Here is a 22,583-nt window from a genome sequence, read left to right as displayed (position 1 = left end):
TTTAGGACAGATGTAACCTTATCTTCTGCTTCCCCTTCCCCCAGAACCTTGAAAAGACAAACAAAACAGCAGCACTCCTGTTTACAGAGAAAAAGTACGTTGCAGCCCCACAGTTTCACCACCAATCTGGTTGGACATTTGCTCCCGCCTATAACCTGGGTGCTTTTGGGGAACACAAAACACCTACAGACATCACCCCACAGTAAGCAAACAGAGGAGAGCCCCTATCCTGGTGCGCAGCGGATTTTGGATAGCTCTTCGAAAGTAGTATTTGGCTGCAGACCAGCTGGGCCACGGGCTGTAGCTCTCCACAGCATCTGCCTGTTCCTGCCAGACAAAGGCCCTTTTCTCCAGCTCTGCCTAAGGGACGAGGTGGTGTTTTTTTTTCTTTGTCTGATGAAATGAACATCTCTGAAGTAAAACAGAGACTCAGGCTTTGCTAGGTGCATGGCAGTGCTGACTTCTCCACCAGATGACTTGAAGCCAGACGAGAGCAGGACTAGCCCCAGTTGTCTAAAGATGTGACATTATCATGACTAAAAATGAAAGTCATGTTCAGAAAATTGACTTTCTAAGAACTCACTAACAAAGGAATGAAGAAAGGTCAAGAGCCCCACATGACACTTCATAACTGTATTTAAATTATTAAACAAGTGGCAGGCTTTGCTGAGCCTGGAAAAGACACTGCATCGGCTGCAAGTCCCACACACTGCCTGTAACCGCACAACCCACCCTTTCCAGCAGAGCCACCCCAGAGGGCAGCTGCAGCAGCAGCACCCTGGCACTCTCCAAAACAAGCCCTGCTCTCCAAGCAGCCTACATGCAACGTGCTGGGGTGAGAACCACCCACAAATTCAAGATATTCCCCTCCTGGAAGTTAATAGCTCCCTCCTGGCTCACCCTGAGGTCTCCCCATCCTGGAGGGATGAATCCCCCTCCACAAGATGAACTGCCCAGGTGGAAGCACCCCTTCTACCCAACAGGCACTCATGGGATAAAAATGAAGCCCACCATCTACCCATAGGGACAAAACTGCCTGATACTTATCTCTTGTTAGGTTTGAGTAGCAATAATGGGGGGTGGGGGGCAAGGGGGCCAAAGGATTCAGAGTCCATGTAATGTGTAAGGCAGTGCTCCTGAAGGAGATGAGGAAAGAGGGGAGAAAGGGGAGACCACAAACCAGCCCTCATCCATGGGGAAGTAAACATGCACCACAGGCATGAATTTGCCCCCCCCCTCAATTTCCTCCCGCATTAAGATAACAGAGAGAAAAGCTAATAATTTCTTCAGCAGCTCTTTGTGGTTCGCATAAACAAAGGTGTGTAGGAGATAAAAACCCAAAATATCACAAACGATAGCAGCATTTCTAGTTAATAGCATCAAACGGATCAAGGAGCGTGGCTACATGGAGATACCATCTCCTTTTCAAGGAACCAAGCACACGTTTCACAGACATCTGGCAGCTGCTTATATGGTAGCTGAGGAGGTCTCAGTAGGAGTCACAGCTGCTATCAAAAGGCTTCAAGCTCTGGGGCATCCAGGCAAGGTGCCAGTTGTTAAAGATGGCACATACGTGCTGGTCAACCTTCATGGGTTGAGCTCTAGACTTGACTGCATGGCAAGAGCTGTAAAAGGTATCACGTACCTCGCTATCAGCTCTGCCTGGGTTTGCAAGTGCAGCATCCACCCATAGGGGCTTGGAGCAGAAACCTGCCCTTTTTAGCTAATGAAGAACCGTGCCTAGAGGTGCTGCTCATAGAGGACTGCACACAGCAGCCTACCAATGATGACAACACAGCAGAGAAGTCTGTGACTTTCTGCATGCCCAGCCCCAAGGTTAAACCCCAAGGCACAGGTTAAAAAGCTTTTTCAAGGCAGGTGTTTTCTTCCCAGACATGTTGCTGGTGGTGCTGTTGACTTTCCTGTTCCAAGTTCATTGGTGATGGACTGGAGGTGTCAGTGTGCACCAGCTGCCAACAACCAAGACAACTGTTCTTAGTACTCACTGGCACTCAGGAATCAGTTAATTTTCAGAGATTCAAACACAAATTGTGCAGATTTTCAGGTACATCACTTCTCTCAACTTCTTCCCGTTCCAGAAATGCTTTATGTTTGCAGCAGAGAAGCTGGCCACCACTCACCCTTCTCCAAACTCAGCCACAGCTTGTATTGCATGGTACCCATCTTTGTCAGCTCTGAGAAGAGCTACTGATGGAGCCTCACTCTGCAATTCACTCACATATGCCCTGCAGGGGACAGAAGAGCTGGCATGGGGTGCATTGGTACATCACTGTTAAGAGGCACAGATCCAAGCTCCTGCTGCATTGCTCTTACAGGGGTGAGAAACGAAGGACAGCCTGGCAGCAATACAGTATTTTTCCATAAGATTGATTCCAAAGATGGGGGCTGAAAGAGAGGTAAGACCAAGCCCACAGAGTCATTCACCAACATCCCCACAGGGAGAAAGAGTGGAAGAGCAGAAGGCTGCACCCTATACAGTTTGATATACCAGGGTGCTTACCTTTACTAATTTGGGGGGGGGGCGGACACCAACTGTATTTGGCAGTGAATATTTGAAAAAATTAATGCAACCACACCTGAAATAGCTGAAATCTGATTTACCAAAAGACCCCTTGGACAGACCACAGCATTAAGCATGCGACTGCAGGCACATCTGACTGCTTACTCTTAAACAGGACACAGAGATTCTCACTCTCAGCCTGATGGAGGACCAAAATAGCTGGAAGAGCTTTCTGATGGCAGGAGAGAAGTCTTAGATGCAGCCACAGCAGAGAACAGAGAGACTGAGGACTGTAAACAGTCCCCCCGAGTCATGCCTAAAACATGCTGATAACACAGCAGAGAGATTTACACGACGCTGGCTTACGTACCTGCCAAGGGCAAACAAAGGGAACCTCAGATTTCTAGGTGTTTATCTTCTATAGTGTAAAAATCAAAACCAAGACACCAAGAAATAGTTGCTCAATTATTTTACTCCCCTGTAAAATTCTTTACTCTCTGGTCATTAACTACACTGAAGTTGCCTCATTTGCGGGAGGGTATGAAGAGTAACATGAAATTGTTATTTGAAAACAGCAAAAAGATCCACCATAACAGCAGATATGATCATTTGGAGTCTCACACCAGCAATTACTCATTTTAAGCACACAAAAAAAAAAAATTAAAAAAAATTGGACAGATTAAAAAAATCCACAAAGTTAATAACATTCAGGTTGTGTCACCAGCAAAACAAATGCCAGGAAATTCAGAGCTAATAGATTTACATGGTAATTAAATCTGCACATCTTCCCAACTTGCTCAGGTTACACAGCTGGAATTGCTGAAGTTCATGCTGAGCAAATCTTATAATCCACTCCATTATGCACACATGCATGCACACACTTCCATTGCAAACACTCAAGTATTTCCAGCCCACAACCAACAAAGAAGAGATGTATTTATTTTTAACTAATCGGGGGGAGTTTTCAAGAACTGTGGCCTTTCCAAGGCCTTTCCTTGTTCTGAAATATTCTTTCACTTAATCCTTAACACCACCCCCATCTCCACCCCCCACCCCCCCACCCCCCCAAGAAAAAAGTATTTTGGATTTAAAAAGAGAATTGAAAACAAAATTAAACTCTACAATAACTAGGACTAAATATGGGTTGAAAAAAAAGAAAAGAAAAAAAAACCCACAAAAACCAGAAGCCCTTGTGCAGTTGAAGCAAGGGTGAGAAACAACCCTGAAGTTCAGTGTCTCTTAAGCCCACTGTCTGCAAGCAGAGAAAAGGATGCCATTGCTCATTCCTAGCCCAAGCCTCTTTGGAGTCATATAAAATAGGAAAAACCTTCTCACATTCTCCTGCCCTTCCCCCAGTGCATAGTTCTTGGATCTAGTCTAACTTTTCAATAGGCTGGGTGCATGTTTTGCTATTTCCCACCCTCTCCCCAAAAGAGCCAAACTCGGAGAGGAGTGAGTCACGGGGGCCAGAGCACCAGAACGGTGAGTCAGCTAGCTGGAAGCTCTTCAACAAGGCTCCCCCCATCTGGGTCCCTGGCTGAGACCTCAAAATACATTATAATTCTGTGTTGCAAGCAAGCGTCTGGATTATGCTCTCAGGTCAGATGCATTCATTCTTTTGTCTCGGCTACTTTCCCCCCCCCCCTTATTTTTTTTGCCTCTTACACCAGGCTTACTGGTATGCACTTCATTTGTCTCGTACATCAGCTCTCAGGCTGCCAGCTTGAGCGGCAGAACCATAGAAAACTGAAACTCTCCATCACTTCTCCCCATGCCCTTCTCTTCACCTGGTGAGCAGCAGGGTCACAATTCTTTACCACCAGTGATTGCAGAGGCTGCAAGACAAGCCTGACTGACAGGTCTGCATTTCACGAGCCTCCAAACCACCAAAAGTATGGGCAAGCCTCTCCCCACCACCTCCAGTTAGCGTGACTCACCCTAGACAGAGAGGGTAGCTCAGCTTCCAAAACTTAGTCATTGGTGTCTCTGATGATTTTTGGCACCCAGGCAAGATACTTAAAGAGAACAGTTATGTTATTAAAAATTATCTAGCGAAGAAAGTAATAGATGCAGTTGTTCGGGTTTTTTTGCCCCAGCTATGCTCCAGGCACACAACACCAGTCATAAATATTTGTTGTGAGATAATACTAATTTGCTGGGTTATGCCCCAGGTACACCTACAGGCTCTTTAGAAGGAACTTGCATTTACCGCAAGTTTTACATCTAACTAGTGTCTTCTGGGTAACTACACAATGTTTAGCCAAAAAATAAGCAGCAAAAGAAAGTTTTCAGACAAGCTGAAACCTTTGTGTACAAATTTTAAAATTCACCAGTGGGCTTTTATGGTCTTGTTTGCTGCCCAACAGCTCAGCAGCAGGGATAACACATTTTGTTGTTGCACAGCTGGTTTAACTTACAGCCACTTTTGAAAGAAAGCAGTTACTCCAGTTTCTTCTCGAGTGCACGCAGATAGATCTTAACATTACAGCAGCGTTTTACAACATTTGGGCGCACTGCACTTGGTTTCATTTATCTTCCCTCACCATGGAAATGGGAGGGGAGGAAAGCAAAGAAGATTAATCTCAGTCCTCATGTAACAGCATCCCTTGTCAAAGGACACAGATAAGCACTCTGTAAAGGGCACAGCCAGCACAATTCCTGTATTTTAAACAGAATCCACTAGTCTTGCACCCATTTTAGAGATCATAGAATATCTCAAGTTGGAAGGGACCCATAAGGTTCATCAAGTCCAACTCCCAGATGACTTTACGGATATAACAGAAAGGAGGAAAGGATAACCAGGCACAGAAGTCTGAAGTCACAGGGGCTGTCCAGCTGGTCTACACAGAGACAAAACCCCCTCTCCACGGATGGCTAGCAGCATGCAATTCAGGGATGGTTACTTAAAACAGAGATGCTGTAACCTGCCTTGCAGGCCAGCGGCAGTTTGCTCATCTGCTCACCCTGCAAGGTCTCATCACAGTTCCCACATGTTAATCAACACCTGAAACTGCCAGCCTCTGCCCATGGGCACAACCTCCCAGAAACAATAACCATCCCAGTGGGCACACTGTGCCAGGATGCCATTAGGAGAGCCCAGCAAAATCGTGATTTCTCATCCAAGTTCCCATTAGTGCAGGGGGCCTCCTGCAGAATGCAGATGCTCTCCAGCTCAGCTGTTTCATGTTTAAAGCGTTCGCAACAGCCTCCCTCCCTGAGGACCAAACCAGTATCTTTCAAAGGAGGATCTTAAATTAGTCGGAGCAGTGTAGGTAGGAAACAACAACTTCTGCTCTGTCAGCAGCGCTCGCTGCACAGTCTGGCTTGCCACTCTTGACTGACAGGACACTTGACATTTAAAATAAAAATCGTTGCTTTCTTCTTCAACAATGTTACTTCTTTAATGGCTGCAAAGTTTAAATGGCAGGGTTCCAGCTTGCAGTAGCGATCGTTCCTTCTTTTTCCTAATGCTGGCTGCAAACCTACACACCAGCCGTCAAAATTCGGCTCTTTAATTAAAGCTGTCTAGTTATTATAAAATAAGTAAGGCTTTACTATCAGTACTGGCAGCTTAAGGAGAGACTGGGCATTTTATTTCACTAAAGAGTTAGTAGGTTTTGTTTTGCAGATTTATTTTTAGTACTGGGGGGGGTTCTGCTGGGTTTTTTGTTTGTTCATTTGTTTTTAAGAGTAGAAGCATGGAAGCTGAGGCTTGAAAATAAAGGACACAAACTTAAGCCCCTAAATGTTTATTTAAGTGCTCTTAATTTCTGAAGAGTCAGACTATCTCTTCAAGTGCCTAAATGAAGACTCCCTGAGTTGATTATGGAAAATATGAATTAGCTTTTATAAATGCTGCCTAGCATTGATAGACGTAATGGTTAAAATTGCAGATGCATGTAAAGTTTTGAAAAGAAAAAACACACCACACATATATAACCCTTTCTTGAACTCAGAGACAGGTGCTTGAGCACAAGAGAAGGCAAAAAAAAAAAAATAGAGTGCTTTTGCAAAACAAATGTGAAAAAATCCATAGGTCATATCACCTTAACCAGGAGATTAACTCCTCTGATTCAGAGCTCAAGGATCAGCAGCCTTTGGCTAGCAATGACCTTAGCTGCCATGGATTTTAGACCCTGCCCAGCAGAAACTGCTGCCCCCTCTATCATACAGATATCTACTATCAGGGCAAAAAGAGAAACAACACTGGCAGGACTTTGTGTTCAGTGCTGCTGTTGCCGAGCGTTACACATTAAGTACCACGCACTAAAAAAGTTTGATGTCAAATTCTGTTCCAGCATGTGATCTCAACAGATAGTGGAACAAACGACATTAAAGAACACCATTCCAGTAAATAAGTCCTATACCTTGCTTTCAGTAGAAACATCCTGGGTTTTGATCTGGATCTGACATCTCTCTCATCCTTCCCATAAACTTGCACTAAGCCCAAACACTGTGTATGCATGCAGAGCTGATACTTTGCCAACAGCAGGTATAATCAAAGACTTCTCATCCCAAACTGTCAAAACGTTTCCACCTTGCAACTTTGCAGCACGCTTCATGTCAAACCAGCTACTGCCCCAGAAAGCTAAGGAAGAGCAAAGCAATAATACTTGATGATGACAACATCAGGGAAGAACATTCCTACTTTGTACCTGAAGCTGTGACACTAGAGCTGCTTTGGATGAGCCAGCCCTGCCCAAACCCATTCCACAGCAAAAAGCCTTCAGTTTTGAAGTCGCCTCCAATGGTCCTCCATACCACGAGACGGATACTTCCAAGTTGCCCACGCTGCACTTGTACAGCCTTAACTCTGCCAAAATTCACACAAGAACCCACAGAAATCATTCTGGCACCTCATTTTGTATGGTCCAGTACCTCCATCAGCACTGGTACTTTGGCACCTTCCCTCTGAGGAAGGAGGCATTTCATTTTATGTCACCACAAGAGTGGTGGGAGTCACTTGGTTTTTACTCTTGTCAAAGGCAGACCAGTTTGTTTTGAAGCTCTACTGAAGGCTGTAGAGAGAAAGGAAACAAGACAGGATGTGAACAAGATCAAATAAATATATACTCAAAAGTATGTGTAGCATTCGTCTAGACAAATTATTTTAAGATACCCCATACTTGAGAGCCAGTATTCCAATTTCCTGTGACAAGTCTTTTGTCAGTGTGCCAGAAAACATTACTTCAGTCAACTTTATAAAAAAAAAATAAAATAGGAGTGGTACTGGATTAAGGTCTGGGACCTAAAATAGCAGTAGATGGAAACATCTGTATCCTAAGACCAGGTCTTAAACAAAAACAAAAAACAAAGTTGTGTGCTTACTTCTTCTCTATGCTTCTTTCCAGAAATGCAGGGACTAGTGGAACAGCTTATTTAGTAACATGTGTGCTGGCTCTCTCCCCTTACGAGTCCTCATAATACGGGGGAGACTTTCAAACTGGCACTGCCTTCATTTACCTGTGAACAGGCACTTCAGCTTCTGTCGTCTCCCCCATTGAGAGCACCCCCTTCCTTCATCTGTACCTCCCTCTGTACCTTCCATTTCCAGACCTTTGCTCCCAAGCATGTAAAAGAGAGGCCTAAGCTACTCATCACCTTGCAGGACGTAAAGAAGATCAGCAGAATCGGGAAGGAAGCCACAAGCTGCAGGCGAAGACACTGGAGGAGCAGACCCAGAAGAGTAAGGGTGCAGAGGAAAAGCAACAGGAGGAGGAAAGTCATAGTGCTTTGGAAGGGATAAAATAAACCTGTGACAGATAAACAGCATAGGAAGGTTGTGCAAGAACTTCCTCTGTCCCCAGTTGCACACTTTTGCCAAGTGTCACTGACTTTTGTGCCTTGTCATTTAAAACTGCCCATCCTAAAGTGGTCATTCTCGCGACTCCATAGCTATGGACTTACCCTCGTTTATTCTTCCCCACCCAAAAGGCAGGTTCAGGAAGGAAAGGAGACTCAGTAGGGGCCAGCACTAGACTCCTGCATCCCCGAGTCAGCAAGAGAGAGGCACGCCGCTGCAGGAGTGGTGCCAGCGTGCCATCGCACAGCGCAGCCCTACCCTTCTCCTGCAACAAACATATCCCCCAGCCCATGCCCTGCAGTCCTAAAGAGATGGTCAAGCTCTTCAAGCTGCCCCCATAAAACAGAGGATCAAGGGAACCCAAGAGAAGGTCTTTAACCAAGAAAGCATCAATGTTGATTGTAAATCATTTATGAACATTTCAGCACGTGCCTAAAAACCAAAAATGAAACCCCTGCCATCTCACCACAGCAGGTGAAGAGAAGGCCACACTGGCAAACAACCCTGCTTACATAACCCCACTTGAGTTACGGCCAAGACACAGAATAAAAAATATGGAAATAAAAGCAGAAGTGAGATGTAAAGCTCTTCCCCCCGGTATTACATATTTGGGCTACTGGAATAAAGGAAAAATTGTTGAGAAATAACATAAATCAGAACCTAGAAAACAAGAAAGAATTAATAGAAAATACAATTCAGAGGAAAAAAAAGATTGCTTCTGAGTTTCTCAGGTCCCAGAAGAATGTTAATTACAGATCAGGCCATTGCTTGGCTGCAGTTACTGGGGGGGAGGGAGGAAGATCAAAATGTTTAATTGAATATTCCTGGGAGGGGGTGGTTCTGAATTACTTGCTCTTTACATGAGAACAGATGATACAGCCATCCCACAGGATGGTAATGAAATGATTTTCATCCCAACAATAATGGAAGAGAATCTAAAACCAACAGCTACTCAAAGCTGGACATTTTAATTAGCAGACTTAGAAAACCTCCATCTGAAAAGTCTAAACAGAGAGTCTAAGGAGCTCTTGAAACTATTTTCCATAGGAGACAATACTAATGGACTGTAAAAAATAGCATGAAAATATTTAGGTGTAAACAAGGCAACCAAAGTAACAGCAAGTTAACCTACCTACTGTTCATTCCTAAGGGAAGAGATGGAGAAGGGAAGAGAGTAGTTAAGAGTCCAAGAATAAAAGGAAGAGAAATCTATTTGATGCTTATAATTCCACAATAACTGATAAACTAGGTTCCCAAATTTTATCTCTTTTTGTAATAATATTACAAGATTAATACACCTTGTCTCTCGTAAGACAGCTGACTTGGTGCTGTACAAAACGAAGCTGGTGATATGAAGTCAACAGGCCACACATTCAGTGTGATAAAGAAATAAGAAATCTCCAGATGCAAAACGCAAATCAGCTTGTTGCACCACAGGTTTTCAGTGGGTTCCCACAGGGAACAGTTCTTGGCCCCAGACTCTAATATGGAATCAATGATATGAGAGGAAAAGTCACTACTGCTGAAGTTTGCAGATAATACAGCATCAGCAGGGGCAGCAAGTAATAAAAAGGTCTGGTCACAAAACCAAAACACAGAGTACTTGGTAAGCAGCCATAAACAAGTGACATGTTTTAAATAGAGTTGAAGGTTAAAAAAAAAAAAAAAAAAAAAATCTTATTGCTGCAAACAAAAGGCCACAGGTCATGCTCAGGTGACCGACAATCAGAAGCGGAGATCTCAAGGACTTGGGACCCTGGGAGAAATATGCCTGAAGGAGCATCTGTGGGACAGGTACCACAAGCGCTGGGTGCACAAAGGAAGTCCTGGGGAGGAATTACTGCAGATGCATGCTCATGCTCTGAATGCAAGAGACCCCTTGCTACACCCCAGGTCAAGCCCCTCAGCCAGAGCATCGAGGTGTCATGCAGTCCCAGGAGCAGATGAGTGCTGGGGACCCTCACATGGCCATCCTGTACTTTGAGGCCAGTGCTGGGCTTACACAGCCAAAGAATAGCAGGGAGGTAATGGTATTGCAGAAATTTTGCCTTTTTCATTTATTTCAGGGTTGGGGTTTTTTGTTTGTATTTGTTTCTTAAATTGAGCTTTCATATTTAAAAGAAGTTGCCCTGTAAAGCTCAACCCACAGCTACAGCTTTGTACTACAGCCTCATGCCAATCGCACAACCTGCTGCACAAGTCTGTGTCCCCTGCACAACCCAGAGTACATGGGTTTGAGGACTTCAGAAAACAGAGGGGTGTGAAGCAGGAATTCATTTTCTCCATGCTCATGGTGGATGCAGCTGCTACTGGCCACAGCCAGGTTCCAATGCTAGACTGCCAAATTCCAAAAAAAGGGTGTTGAACAACTGGAGAAAGTTCAGAGAATCACAAGAATCACTGTGGAGCTGGAAATCCTGCCTCAAAAATAAAAGCAAATAACAAAAGAAGAAACCAATATATTCAGCTTGTCAAAGAGGAAATGAATGCAGAACATGGACTTTTTTAAGTACCAAAACAGGGAATAAGACTTAGAGAATGGCTCTAGCAGCTTGCAGCTAAGTTTACAAGCTGAAGCCAGATCCATTCATCGTGGTTATAAAGGGTCACTATTAAAAAAAGGGAGAACAATCAATCCTGAAGGAACAGTGTGAATTCTTCAACTCAAGCCATTTTTAATTGAAGACTAGAGGTTTCCCTACAAAGATATGCAGGAATTCAAACAGGAAACAATCTGGTGAAGTTTTATAGCCCACGATTTACATAAGGTTAAACTAATTAATCATAATTGTTTCCTTTGGCCTTCTTGCAGCAAAACAAGCCTGTTTACTAGAGCAGCAGCATGTTCTGGAGAACCCAATACAAACCCAGAGTTGGGAAACCTGCTGATGCTGCTCTGCATTCCTATATTCCAGGTAACTCGATATCCTTATCAGGAACGCAGCCGGTGAACACAGTTCAAGAATCTAGGTTTAAGACCAAAGGTTGTTCACGTTAGACACAACCCACCTGCTCAAAAGCAAGCTCCAAACACAGCGCTCAATAAACTTGAAGTGGCCGGCACATCCTGCAGCACTAGCCCACTGAAAGCCTTTTCCTTTCGTTTATTTTTAAGGCTGGGTTCTCGAGCACTACTGCGCCAGTGAGTCAGCTTTCCTCCCCACGCCCAAGCTGGGCTGGTGAGGGCTGCGGACTCCCCAGCACTGGCTGGGAGAGGGAGCCTCTACTGCTTGCCATCACCCCAAGAGCTGCACTTCAATGGAGAGCTGGGAGAGGGTCACAGAGGAGAAATTTGGCAGCCTTGCATTGGACTTCAGGGTTTCTCAATCAAAGAGATTGAAAACACAAACACTCAGCAACACCCACGCATGCAAACTATACCCTATCCTTTTGATACTGATCTGTTCCTCAGGAACAGAGGGGCAGCTGCAGTCATGCCAAGGCACAAACAAACGCCTGCAACAAACTGCAAGGACTCACAAGCACACAGGGTCGTGATCATTTTCAGAGTCCACGTTTAATTTCCAAACAAACCACATCCGGTAGATGGCTGATGTCAGTGGTGATGGAAGATTCCCCACGAGCTCAGGCAAGGGGAATGCCAGGGCGCATGGTGGAATTAAAAGGGAGCTTCCATGTGGAGGGACTGACTTCAAAAGAAGTCATTCAGCAGGTGCTCATTTCCAAATCTCTTTTACAAGGTCTCCTAGTTAGCAAAGCTGCACATGTCTGGGCATCTCCTCCATGGCCTATCGTCCTTTCCAAGCTTGCAGCAGCAGAAGGCTGCCCATAGCAGAGACAGCAGAGGCGAGTGACTTTATTCTTGCTTTAAGCCTGAGAAAAAGCACAAACACAAGCATGTAACATGCAATCCCATTCAAATACATAGAGAGAACAAGGTAACTTGGGACTTTTATTTTATGTTAGAAAAAAGCCCCTTGTGTTTTTTAGTTTGATAAACATTAAAAGCAAACAGCTGACAGAAAGGAAGGAGAGGGAGCATTTAAAGGAAAGGAGGAGTTTCATCCTGTTTTAAAGATTAATTACAAGATTAATCCCACCAGGCAACGCGAGTTCCTGGCACTAAAGCAGAAGGGCGCTCTAGGCAATGCCTCCAGCCAGCACATACACACGCACCCCTGCGCAGCATCTTCCCAGTCCATATCCCTCAAATGCTAATGCACAAAGCTGCTTTCCCTTGCAGCACTGCAATGTAATTAATTGGATATATTGAGCGAGTGCGCTGTGTGGTGTGGAAGACGACTCTCCCGAGACTGCCAAAAAAGCCTGCCAGCGTCCCGGGGATAGAGACAGGCGGAGGGAAGTTTCAGACATTGCATAAGCACAGGCACACGTAATCACTCATTCGCGCTATTCCGGCCAACGCTAACTCAGACCCCTGCGAGCCGCAGCCAAGATCTACTCAAGCTATTCAGAGGCGACCGGGTGCCCGGTGAGCAGGCGGAGAAGGGAGGGAGAGGCCCAGCCGGGTGTGTGTGTGGGGAAGGACATGGGGCCTCCTCACAGACGCCTGTCCCAGCACCTAGCTAGCGCGAGCCCTGGGCCTCCAGAGGCCCCTCGGCTCCTGCTTGTGTAACCGTGACCCCAGAGATTAAAAGAAAGAAAAAAAAAAAAAAAAAAGTGTTTTTTCCAGGCTCTGTCAACATTGCTGTAAGGAAAGAAATACAGCCTTGTGGTTAGAGGGCCAGGCAGAAGCCGAACATGCCGTGTGCTGTCCCACACCGCCTGAGCGGGCCGGGGCCTCTCGCCACCTGGCGCGAAGGTGCCCTTTGCCTCTTCATTCCACATGTCCAAGGGCAATAACAAAGCGATACTCTCCTGTCACGAGGGATTTCAAGGATAACAGCATGGAAGATTGCATCACATTCAATGCCAAGATTATCGGGATCATAAAAAAGCCAAAGAGGGAGCCCCTCACGGCCGGGCTCGGTGCTGGACGCTGTGCCGAGGCCTGGAGGGAGGGACCCACACAGCTCCTTCAGGCTTTGAGGGCTATCAGAGGTAAAGAGCAAGCTCAGGAGCTCAGAAAGCATAATCTGCATTCAAATGTCAGGTTTTGTGATTTCTTCCGTACAGCCTGGAAGCCATCTGTGGTGTGTGGCCACGCGAAACCCTGGCTGCTGAGCACCAAGCCAGTACAGCCCCCGCATTACGCAGCTCAAGCGGAGAGCACCTGAGCGGGGGGGGAAACACTCTCCCAGAGCTAAATGAGTCTGTTCAGCTCTAAGGAAACACAGGTACATAGCCAGAAAAATAATCGGGGGAAACCTTGTACTGCTTATCAGCAATGAATAACTCCAGAGCTAGTTAAGGCTATATATACACAGAGATATATACGTGTCTGTGTGTGCATGCTTGTGTGTGTGTCTGTGTGTATTAAATATAGCTCAGTTTTTTTAATACGGCACCATCGGCCGCGGAACAGTTCGGATGAGCATCTGCTACAGACCATCTGGACCAGGAGGGAGGGAGAGCGAAACGCTATGGGACTCTTGAGGAATTTGAAACTTGCAGCGGATTTTACACAGAAAACTGTTGCCTAAAGTACACCGACAAATGTGTGATATCAGGAAGGTCCTTTAGCTAAAAGAAGAAAAAAAAGAAAGAGAAGTGATCCTGAAACTGCTGCTTCCTGCGGGGGTCGGAGTTGGCTACAGGCAACAGTACTGACCTCATGCCACTGAAATACAGCATCATTAAAAGAAACAAACCCAAGTTCTCAGGACATGCATCAGTATGGGAGAAGATCTACCATTGGATTGGTGTTGCCCCAATGAACTGAAAGTGGAACCTGACTTTCAGTGGGTTACCATGGAGTATCTTAAGCTTCCATCAAAAAAACAAAAGCTCATAAAAGCCACAGCGAGTTTTTATTCATTGAATTAACATACAAGAATAAATGGTTCATGTGTAAAGCACTCAGACATCTGTCTAAGATGGCTTTATATTCATAATGTATATGCACACATGGAGATATTATCAGTATTCTTCACCAAAGACTACAGCAAAATTCTATGAACTAGAAGATTTTCTAAATCAAGGTTCACAACGACCACATCTTATACAGAACCAATACAAACACTCAGCCATGCCAAAACTAAAATCAACAGTTTTTCAGAATTGCTGAGCACCCTCTCCTCTATTATTTTTTTTCCTGGTTGCAAATCTACAAAAGGTAACAAAGGAAACTACAAAACAGGAAGTGAGTTTGCAGAGTCTGCAAACTTCCCTAGAAAATTGTTAGGTGTGCAAAAAAGACAAGGGATTGAAAATCACTGTTCTGATTCTACCGACAAGTTGTAGTTCCAGATGGCTCAGGAAGATCTGGTCTTCAGCAAGAGTCAAAATGAGCATGGCTGGCACTAATGCCAAATGGGAACTCAGCATTTCTGGGATTTCCATAAGCTGAATTGTACCTGTCCTGTACCGGTAGCAAGTTGCTAGCACGCACACACTAGGAACTCAAGCATAGGACAGACAATATGGAGAAATAACAACTCTTCTTTTGGAAAAAACAGCTGTCCTTTTTTTCCCCACTACCAGTCATCTTTATTTTTCCAATGCTGCAATAATAAAATATCTAATAACACTTCAAAAGGTCCAGTAGGATAGCATTTTGTAAAAGGAGCCCACTAGACTGTTTTACAGAAGGACCCAATAGCTCTGTTCCATGAAAGGATCCAGTTACACAAGCCTCCAGTCAGCACTTTATGGGGACAGCCAGCCACACTCAGGAAAAGCCTGCAAACAGATCAAGATAATAGAAATTTAAATGGACCATCCAGCTTTCTGTATAACCACCGTATGTGGTATTTTATCAGTTGCCAGGCAAGTGGGAGAGGGGGGAAGGAGTAGAAGAGATCATCAGTCTCCCCATCCTGTATACATTGCTCCAATCTCTGGCTCATGTAGCAGCAGTTAAAACTATTCCACTTTTGACAGGATTTGTTAAGCCAGTCAGGAAAGGTCAGGACAGAACATGGAAACAGATTTAGACCAGATGCCCATGCCAATAGTAATTCAAACCGTATATTCCCCCCACCTGAAATGAAAATACTAAATAAAAGCACTGACAATCTAATACGCTTTTAAAGTTTTAGTGCTCTAGCCATTTTTATTTAAGCACATGATTTGTCTGATCCTGATGCAAATCCATTTTTAAAAGTTCAAGGAGCAAATAGAGATACATGTTGAGAAGCAGCCTTTTTTGATGTGTAGAAACTTGTATTCATGGCTTTTTTGCTGGTCAGATAGAGGCCATACACACAGAGCTGTAACTGCAGGAATAAAAGCTTGATAGGACTTTTCATCATTGTAAATAAAGCTCCCTATTATTAGACCACACTGCTACCATACACCTCCAAGAGGGGCAACCAGAGCAATAATAAGCAAATTGGCTATAGACCCAGCCAAACAGTGTGAAATCTCTCATTGTTAAGGGATGCCCAAACGCATATTCAGATGCTCTCCTGGTACAGTCTGAAGTTGTTTTCCCTGTTCAGGGAAGAAATCAAGTCGCTAAGGAGGACTACAGAGAGGTTCCCTGCCAGGACTTATGAGAACCACAGCAGTGACCTGCTAAAGCCTTCAGTGATGAGACAGGCAGAAAAGAGGCACAAAGACACAACTGGGGAACAGGAGGGGAATGTACATAGCTCCTTATCTTGCTTTTCAACACTTAAATTCCCACGGCAATGACTCTTTTCTTATCCCAAAAACAAGAGGACACTTGTGTAACCAATGCGGGAACAGCCACAGGCAAGCCTCCTCTGCTGATATACCCAAGCTTCGCCCTTGGCAAAATAACCTGTAGCAGCAAAAAGGTCACACGGCCATTCACCTCGTTCAGCCTCTGCCGATGGTGGCACAAGAGCACGTTGCCTGTGATGGGAAGAGCCCTGGAGATGTTCAGGAAAGGGACAACATTTTGCCAAGAGCCATCCAGAGCACCCCAGGTGCTTTTTGCTTAAGATACCGATCTAGCCCTGGGATACCCACACCCTTCCGTCACTGCCCGAAAACTCAGACAAACAAGTTCTGGAAAAAATATCCTGAAAAACAGCCCTGGTTTAAGACGACATTGCCCTCTGGCTCCCTGCAAGACTATTGCTCTCTCACGATGGGAAGAGTAGGCCTTAGGCCTTCACCCCAGCCATTTCTGTTCAGAGGAGGGGACAAGGTGCCCAACTCGCCATCCTCAGCAGTGTAAGCTAAAAGACCGGTGCATAAGGCCTGGGCACCTCTTCCCATGGCAGCCACCAGCAGAGACACAAGACAGACAACTGCAGGCAGCAGCACGGGAAAGCAATGCTGTGCCACAGCTCCCCCATCACATCTGTCACTGGGCACGCTTTAAAACACGTATTTTAAATTAAAAAATTCTCAATGCCCAAACGATACAGTTGTTCACCTTTCCTCAACCATTAGAGCAACACCAAAAGCTGTTCTGCTTAGCCATTTATTTTAATAAATTAAGTAAATACAGCTTCTCTCATACCCAACACCACTTGGAAGAACCTGCGTTTTGGAAACCAGCAAAGAACGACTAAATATGTGCCCAGAGCTGCTTCAGCCCTAAGCACAGACACAGAGTTGTTGTCCTCAGAAAGAGGCAAGAGTATCACTACAATTCACCCCCGCCAAGTCCCAGCCCTGCTCTCACACTTTATGTTTAACTGCTGGCAACCAACGTGTTAAATCCCTCCTGGATTTACATCATCCCTTTGGTAGAATAAAACCATATGGATTCAACGGGTTTTGGTTAAAAGTTACACACGCATGCAAGGCTCAATGGTCCCAGGGTCTCAAAAGACTGACTGTCGGCAGCGCTGACCCCTCCGCCTTCCCCACCAACCCAAAAAGAAACACAGAGACATTTGTTGTAAATTGCTCCACCACAGGCGCACAGAGCAGGAACTGTGCAGACAGGGTGTAAAGCAGAGGTGGGCTCCCCACTGGAGGGGAGCTGTGCTTGGTTTTCCTTTCAGACTGATTTCTGAGGCTCTTTCTTCCTTCAGCGCAGCCTGTCAAAGGCATATAAACAGAGAAAGTGAGACATTCTGAGCAGAGGCAGGACCTTGGAAACCCCATTGCCCTGTGGAGAAAGAGCAACAACCCCAGCTTCCCCCCATCTGTTAACAGCTCCCCGGCAGAGCCCCTGCCCAGAGAGGGGGCTGGCAGGGGTCCAGCCCACCCGGATACTGCGCCGGGAGCCTGCAGCTGCAGGAATGTCTGGGACCGGGCGCACACAGCTTTTTTTAATTGCATGCTTCTGCTTTCACCATGTCAGTCTGTCCTGGTTGGGTATTTTTGGGGGTTGGTTTCTTTTTTTGTAGTCTTTTTTCTTTCCTGCGTTCAGCTTTTAAGTGGACGGGCGAGAGGAGGGGCAAGGGGAGCAATTATAAGGCAGGCTATTGCGATGGCATGCTCCCCTGCCTATTCTTAGGCTTTGATGGGACACCCTCCAGACTGCATGACCACAGTCTTATCTTACCCTCATTTTTGTCTAACAGTTGGGTTTTTTCAAACTGAGAAGTCAGTTTTCTCTGTCGATGGCGGTGGAGAAAGTAGGGCTCTCAGACGACACAAACCAGTGCGAACAAAACTGAAGGAACACATTTCAGAAAACCCCGACATGCCTGAAAAACCAGCATGTGGGGAGGACTGTTATAACAATATCAAGCTATGAAACATTCTTTGGCAACTTATCTTTCACAGCTCAAGAGGCTAAATGCTGCCCATATGCAATGGATGAGAGCACATCTTGAAAACCGAGCAAGTCCTGGCAAAGTCACATGCAAACTACTCGGATACGCCAGCTCTATCATTAGAACTCAGACTGAGCGCAACAAAGAGGCACGTTCTAACTGCAATTCTGAGTTTGAAGCCATCACACCAGATTGCATGTTTATTGAAATCCTTTTGCATTTGAAATCTCTAACACCCTGACCTTACGTCCTAACTGTTTCACCAAAAGGTGTCATTCAGCTGTCTCAGCCTCTTTTCAGCATCCCATGGCATCAGTACTCCACACGAAGGAGCACTGCCAAGAAAATCCTAGTGTTGCTGTGTCACTAGGAATTTTGAAACAAAAAATGTTTAACAAGCATAACCTGCAGACATGTGCCTTTCTGCCAGAAACTGTGTTGGATTATTATTCATCTTCAACAGAAGTCATCATCTTTCCCAGAGGTCACCGTTCCCTCAGAGAGGATGGCTTAACTCCAAATCTGCTGCTCCAACCCAGTTCCATCACGATGGATTTGAGGTCCACTGTTCAAGCTAACACAGACCACCTTGGCAGAGCAGTACGAGGGAGCTACTCCAGGTTCAGTTACGCTAGCAGATCTAAAGGGGCCAGCCAGGGGCCTAGCCTTCTCAGCAGAGCACACCAAACCAGAGCTAAAGTCACTTGTTAATTTCTTGCTTTCTCTCCCAAGGGTGATTCCTGCCTTATTTCTGACCTGCCTGGCCGATCAGGACAAACTCATATGAGAGGTCAACTAGGTTCCATAACATTATAAGAGTTGCTTATCAGCAGTCCAAGCATCGAGCCTTGCACAATTCAAGCTCTCTCAGGAAAGATGGGATTTTTTTTCTACCCACCTCTCAAAACTGCACGGCTTACAGTGGCAGCCTGCTTCACAGAGAATTTCTTCTTGGACTGTGCTGCATCCAAGGTCTGCCTTTTAGCTGTAGCACTCCCCCAAAGCTTGATCCCTCCAGCAAACCTTCATTACAAAGTCACCAAATCCAGAAGATGCCAAAGAGGTTGCTTCATGGGAAGTGGCGCAAACACCAACAATGGGGTAAAATCTAGTCAAATCCTGCGTGGCTTGTTCTCCTTGAGAGCAGATGCTCAGCCATATCTGCTTACAAACCCACCACCCACACAAGCACTGCCTCTGCACCAATGGTGCTACCAGATGAGACCAGCTTCCATGCACAGGGCTGCCTCTGTCTGCTCAGGCTTTGGCTCCCACCAAGGCAAACCAATTAGCGGACATTCTTAACAGGAGTATCATTTGAGCAAAAGGAGTTTTCCTCCAAAAGCAGAAGTCAGATCAGCGGATGGGAAGACCTTTACAGATGTCCTTGCAGCTGCTGTCCCCTACAAATAGCACTACCTTGCGCAAAGCACTGCTCCCTCTACAGGTATTATGAATGACATAATTTGTGATTTAATTGCAACAATTAGCCCACTGTGGCTGAGGTCAGGTCCACAGAACTTCACTGACATGAAAAATGCACTTCCATTAAGAAAATAGAAAATAAGACCCATATTCTTGCAGCACATCATTTTCACCAGTATGGGCGACTCTTCATTTTCTGTAATTATTCCATAAAACACAACACTGAGGCATGTTAGTATTTGTTTTCCAGATAAGGCAATGCAAGATGTGACATCCTCAAAATAGAGCAGCGTTTGGCATTGGAAATGGAGCAAGAACTTAAGTATTCCTGTACTGGGATATGTAAATCTACCTATCCATATGCGTAAGGCTGGAACACAGATGCTTTGTCTTCAGTCCCAGGAAGAAAAAAAACTAGTATAAAGAGTAGACAACTTTAAAGGTTCCCCACAGTGAATAAATTCTTCTTACATTCATGGCCTGAGCAATTTGAGCTCTGTCAAAGACTTCACAAAATTTCTTTGTGTGAAGATGCACTTTAAAGAACAATTCCACTGAACTGTCATCCCATGATCAAATGAGGAAAAAACACAGATTGACTTGGACATCTTATCTGAGTTTGCATTGCATACTTGTAACATCTCCAGGGTGAACAGCTCTTCCTTAGAGGAGACTGTGTGGTTTCCTATCCTTATGAGCTCATGGATCAGCCTGAAATGTCTCAGGCTACGGTGCATCCTGATGAGGACGTACTGTCTCTTATGTTGCAACAACAAAATTTAACCGCCTAGTAGGATTTTGCAGGCTACTTATCACAACCCTGAAATCCCTGATGGGTGGAGCTGTCAGAACTACCATAAATCAGCAGAATCAGTCCTGCAGGCTCTATTTACAAGACTGCCACTGCAAGCCTTGGGAGAGCACCAGCAATGCTGCTTCCTCCAAAGCGTGTGCACCTGTGTGTGTTGGGGGATGCACACACATGACTATCCAGGCCTTCCTACTGAAGGGAACATCTGCTTCTGGCATATGATGTTCCTAAATGCCATCAAAAAAGACAACACTAGGTGGCAAAGTACTTTATGATCGTTTATGATCACCATGGGCAGCCTCAAACTGAAGTACCTACTTATCTCCAGACTATTTGCCATCCATCAGACACAAAGTACCCAACTTGTTTCTTACTAGAGAAACAATCCAGACACACTGAAGCAATTGGAAAAGAAAATTCAGCTGAGGTTCTTTTGGTAAGCCGCCTGACCAGTGCAGTGTTTTTTTCTGGTCTTCCATATATAGTTGTGACAACTACAGTAAAATATTCGCTCGGCCACCCTCCCGTAGCCAGCCAAATCTGTAACCACCCACTCACACTACAGATGTATTCCAAAGTTACAAATCTGTCCCTCCCTATTTACACAGCATGACAAGCTGGGATGCCACTGCGGCAGCAGCGTTAGTGCTCCAGCCCTCTCACAAGATACCAAATCTGTGTCTCCTGAGCAAGGGAGTACCTATGCAATGCCTAACGAATAGCACAAGCGACTTGGATGGCATCTTAGGTTCAGCAGCAGTGTACTTCCTACATTGTTCAAGCTTACTGTAGAATCAGAGCTGGCTGGCAACAACCAAAAACTCGTAACAGAAATGATTTTATTTTAATAGTTAAGTCACATTTTAAGCACCGCATATACAGGGGTAGATTGCAAAATATTTCATGCTTCCATGTTTTCTTCTTCACATATGCTTCCATCTAGCAAAATCCCACAATATTAATGAGCAAGATCTTCACCTTCCCTTATTGCTATGCATAACTATAACTAAGCAAAAGATGCACCTTCCACTTACAGCTTCCAAAATTTCTTAAAGTTACCTAAACTACACTATTTAAATATTATTTTGCTAACGTGCAAAGTGCAATATTCTGATATATTCTGCTTTGGGCAGTAGACTCCCACCCTTTCCCCAAATTACAGAAACTGTCTCCAAAATACGGCACACCTCCAACAAAAACAACACACTAGTGGACAGATCAAGGTTTCTTGCCAAGGCTGAGTGCACTCCTTCCCCTGGTGAAGAGGGAATCAATTTGGATCGTCTGAGGTTTGCATCACTTTCTGGTAAAGGCACATTTTATCTTCTTTTTTTCTTCCTTTAATCCTCCTTAACACTATAAGCCCAGCCAGAATCTCAACCAAAGCAAGTGGCTGAGCCAGCTTGCACTACACTATCAGTCAGCCTTTGACCAAAGCAACGCAGACTTCCTAAAGGCACCTACAACCAGCAGGCCCAGTATTCCAAAGTGGCATTGATACACACTGCATGATGTCTGCCAGAGAAAGATATAAGAAAGCACAATTTGTAGATAAAGATTCTGCTACTAAATTGCAGGTTTATCATGCGTATACTAGAAATATGGAGTAAGAAGAATCCAGCCTCATTTACTGATAACGCCTGTTTTAAATGAGATTGCAGCCAGTTTCTACTGTCTTAAACTTTCCTGGTCAGTCCAACTAGTCTTTATTAAAGTTTTAAGCTATGAGTCCTCCTTGCTATTTTTCCCCCCCAAAATTCCATCACTGACTGTTGTCCAGTCCTTGCCCTTGCCCTGTCCCTCAGTCTGAAACCCCTGAAGAGCTCTCCAAACCTTAATTCTTAAAGGGAGGAGGTTCTCCTATTTAAACTTAGCCAGCAGCAGCTGGCAGGCCTGGGTCAGATACATGAAAATTTAACAACATAAGCTCCACAAGACAACCACTATCTACCAGCAAGGTGGGGAGCAGAAGTGACACCCCTCTGCAGTAGTCTTGAGCATCCTCCTGCATTGCACGGTTTCTAGGTATCATGGTTTAATCCCAGTCAGCGACAAAGCACCACACAGCTGCTCGCTCGCTCCCCACCCCTACTCAGTGGGATAAGGGAGAGAATCGGGGAAAAAAAAGTAAAACTCATGGGTTGAGATAAAGACAGTTTAACAGGACAAAAAATAAGAAAATAATAATGATAATGAAATTACAATAATAATAGAATTAGAATATACAAAACAAGTGATGCACAATGCAATTGCTCTCCACTCAGCAATCGATGCTCAGTTAGTTCCTGAGCAGCG

General features: G+C 45.0%; 1 protein-coding gene and 1 long non-coding RNA gene across 4 annotated transcripts in view; both read right to left on the bottom strand.

Moving 5' to 3' along the window:
• Nucleotides 1-22,583, bottom strand: part of CREB3L2 (cAMP responsive element binding protein 3 like 2) — a 76,141-nt gene that overhangs the window by 35,727 nt on the left and 17,831 nt on the right. For 2 of the 3 annotated variants that reach the window (XM_069807555.1, XM_069807557.1), the window contains exon 1: nucleotides 8,123-8,142. The exons of the other annotated variant lie outside the window; for it this stretch is intronic. The gene's annotated coding sequence lies outside the window, so the exon portion shown is untranslated. Of the gene's footprint in view, nucleotides 1-8,122; nucleotides 8,143-22,583 lie in introns of those variants that run through there. 3 annotated transcript variants of the gene reach the window in all.
• On the bottom strand, nucleotides 11,823-12,694 carry LOC138690078 (uncharacterized). Its single transcript, XR_011328876.1, has 2 exons — nucleotides 12,462-12,694; nucleotides 11,823-12,158 (listed from the first exon to the last, which is right to left on the bottom strand). It is a non-coding gene; the product is annotated as an uncharacterized lncRNA (long non-coding RNA).

Source organism: Haliaeetus albicilla, chromosome 19 (genome assembly GCF_947461875.1).
Source record: "Haliaeetus albicilla chromosome 19, bHalAlb1.1, whole genome shotgun sequence".
Lineage (NCBI taxonomy): Eukaryota > Metazoa > Chordata > Aves > Accipitriformes > Accipitridae > Haliaeetus > Haliaeetus albicilla.
This window is presented reverse-complemented; position numbering and strand designations above follow the sequence as displayed.